Source organism: Lipotes vexillifer, unplaced genomic scaffold (assembly GCF_000442215.2).
Source record: "Lipotes vexillifer unplaced genomic scaffold, Lipotes_vexillifer_v1.1 scaffold35, whole genome shotgun sequence".
Taxonomy (NCBI): domain Eukaryota; kingdom Metazoa; phylum Chordata; class Mammalia; order Artiodactyla; family Lipotidae; genus Lipotes; species Lipotes vexillifer.
The window spans coordinates 217,829-221,191 of record NW_006780561.1 but is presented as its reverse complement, the minus strand read 5'-3'; the positions used below and the strand labels follow the sequence as shown (position 1 = coordinate 221,191).

At 35.6% G+C, this 3,363-nt stretch overlaps 1 protein-coding gene across 1 annotated transcript in view; it reads left to right on the top strand.

The window, feature by feature from the left end:
- TMEM70 (transmembrane protein 70) overlaps nt 1-3,363 on the top strand; it is a 6,166-nt gene that overhangs the window by 2,244 nt on the left and 559 nt on the right. The gene's annotated exons all lie outside the window — the stretch shown is intronic.

The window sequence follows — 3,363 nt, the reverse complement described above, 5'->3', positions numbered from 1 at the left end:
AGGGAAAGTCAGAAGAACTTAGGTTTGTGATTTGTTCAAGTTCCTGAGGTTGTATTTCATTTTAATAATCTTAAAAAAAAAAAGTATAACCTGAAATATCTGGAGGATTACTTTATAGCCAAGTTGGCCACAAGATTTCTGTGCCCCATTTGCATGTGTGTTTTTGATCATGCTGGTGTTAACCAGTTGTCTAAAATTTAATCTGGAAGTCTGTAAGTTCTCAAGAGTGTGTGACATTAAAATAGAGTATGTTTAAAATACAATTTTAGCTATTTAAAACTTTCTGGGAATAAGGAGTGATTATAGTCACTATTGAGTGGAGTTCTGAAGTTACTGGAATAATCAGTTTCGGATGGCAGAAATTTCTTCACAAGTCACAACATGAGTGGGCCACTGAGCCTGTGTCTCATCTCTGGATTGAGCCTGGGATCCCTAGATTGATGCCCTTGAGATGTGTTCACCGTGACCCCCGTGGTACCCTTCTTTCTGAATACAGACACCGTTCCTTCAAATGAAGGCAAGGCTTAATCAATTTTTTTCATGTTCCCACTTGACTCAATTCTGAAGAGAAGAGAATATAAATAGGAATTAATTTTAGTGTGGGTACGATATAATATTTGTGGAAGAGCAGAGCTACGCATGATATTCAAAGTTCTAGAACTGTAACCTGTAGAAGAATTTAATGTTTGAGTTCCTTCAATATTATAGTAAATAGAAAGTCACTATACTTATCAGGGATTAGTATTTTTTCCGTGTAAAACTGAGTGAGAGACGTTAACATAGCAGTACCATTTAAACTACCAAATTGGGTCCTAATTTAAAGATATTTGAAGGGACTTTTAGTTGACGGTTCTTGTTAATTCAGCAACAAATAATTACGGATGTCATAGTATTCTCTTTTTAAGATGAGTAGAATTTGAACATGAAGACGTTCTGAAAGAACGGCATCCCAGGCACGGAAGATAGTATGAGCAAAGGCAGGAGAATATGTTTAGAAAATAGCAATCACTTCAATCCAGGCCTAATAAAGTATATGTATGTATTAGTTTCCTAGGGCTCTTACAATACATTTCCATAGGCTTGGTGGATTAAAACAACAAAAATTTATTCTCACAGTTCTGAAGGCTAGAAGTCTGAAATCAGGGTGTTGGCATTCCGTGCTGTCTGAAGGCTCTAGGAAAGAGCTTGTCCTTGTCTCTTCCAGCTTCTGGTGGCTCCCAGCAATCCTTCATGTTTCCTTGGCTTGTAGCTGCATAACTCCAGTCTCTGCCTCCTACTTTGCACGGCGTTCTCTGTGTCTCTGCTTGTCTTGTTCTGTCCTTTTAAGGATACTCTCATTGGATGTAGGGCCCACCGTAATCCAGTATGATCTCATCTCAACTTTTAATTGTCTGCAAAGACCCTATTTCCAAATAAGGTCACGTTCTAAAGTTCTAAGTGGTTGTGAATTTTGAGTGACACTGTTCAACCTACTATAGTGTGAAAGAGTAATGGGGAAAACAGGTAGTTGGAAGGGCTAAGGAGGCTTTTATATAGAAGGCAACTTGGTCTCCCATGTGTACCCGTGTCATGGCATCTACCTGTGGGGGGAAGGAATTATTTTAAAATTACTAACGCAAGATAATTAAGCCTTCAAGCAAGAGTGATGTATGAGAGTGTCTGCTTTGTTATAGCCTCACCAACAGAGTATGATGTCATATTTTCAGTTTTTGCCAGTTTGGGGGAAAAACGATATCTCGCTGTGGTTTTATTTTTATTTTTTTTAACATCTTTATTGGAGTATAATTGCTTTACAATGGTGTGTTAGTTTCTGCTTTATAACAAAGTGAATCAGTTATACATATACATATGTTCCCATATCTCTTCCCTCTTGCGTCTCCCTCCCACCCTTCACTGTGGTTTTAATTGAATGTTTCTTATGATTGAGGCTTAGCATCATTTCATCTGTTGAAAGGCCATGTGCATTTTTGTTTCATTGAACTGTCTGCTTATATTCCTGGCATGTTTGTTTATTGGGTTGTTGATCTTTTCTTCTCATATACTAGAAACCTTTTGTGTATTGGGGATATTAACCCTTTGTCATATAAGCTGCAAATATTTTTCTCATTTGTCTCTTTGTTTACGGTATTTATGTCCATGTACATTTTAAAAAGATGATTAGATTTATCAACTTTCCCCTTGATTGCCTCTGTATTTTCAGTCATAATTAGAAAAGTTTTCCTATTCTCAGATTATAAAGGACTTCACGGGTATTTTCTTCTTATACCTCTCTTATTTTATACACTTAAATCTCTGGATTATTTGGAGTTTTCCTGGTATATGGTATGAGGGATCGTTTGAATTTTCTCTGAATCTGGTTGTCCCAGCACCATTTATTTTAGATTGTATCTTTGTTCTATACTAAATTTCCCTATGCAGTTAGGTTTGTGTCTAGATTTCCTGTTTTTTTCCATTGATCTGTTTATGTACCACACTGTTTTAATTATAGAATCTTATGTTTTAGTATCTAACCCTCCCCCCTTTTTTGCTTCCTTTGTTTTTCCAAAATAACTTTATAATCAACCCTTCTAGGATCTCAACTTGTCTGTTTTCCAAACAGATGGTATTTGATCATGTTAAAATTGTACATTCAAACTAAGAAAATTTACATTTTAAGTTATTTATTTACTGTGGTAAAATAAAGTAAAAGTTACCATTTTGACCATTTTTAAGTATACAGTTCAGAAGTCACTGGTTTTTTAATCTTTCTAACGTGATAAGTAAAAATATCTCACTTTTAACTTGAATGTTTTTCCTTGGTAAAGAAGTTGATTACCTTTCCCATATGTTTCTTAACCACTGGTGGTGTTTTTTGTTTGCTTGTTTTTTAATTTGCTGTTTTAATGCTGGGCACTTAGCCTGAAAAAGCCCCGTATTTGAACATTTTATGTTAGATCTGTGGAAGTGCTTGTTAATAGAGAGCTTTATTTGATTATCTGCTGACTGAATTAACTTTTATAATATTCCTAAAGATTTTTGAGTAATATTAAACCTTTTATTGGGAACTGAGATAGAAGCCAGTCAACCCTAAAGCGGACTTCCCAGCTGGAGAGGCAGTACGTTGTAATGGCCAACAGCCTGGACCCTAGAGTCAGATTGCCTGGGTTTAAATCCCAACACAGCTACTTGGTAGCTATGTGACATTGAGCAAGTACCTCATATTTTCTCATCTTTTAAATGGGAGTGATGATGATGATAATTATACATCAGTCTCATAGGGTTTTTTTCTAGATTTCATGAATGAAATATGTAAAGTGCTTAAAATAGAGCCTGGAATATAATAAGCACTATATAGGTGTTTTGGTTTTGTTGTTTTGATGATGA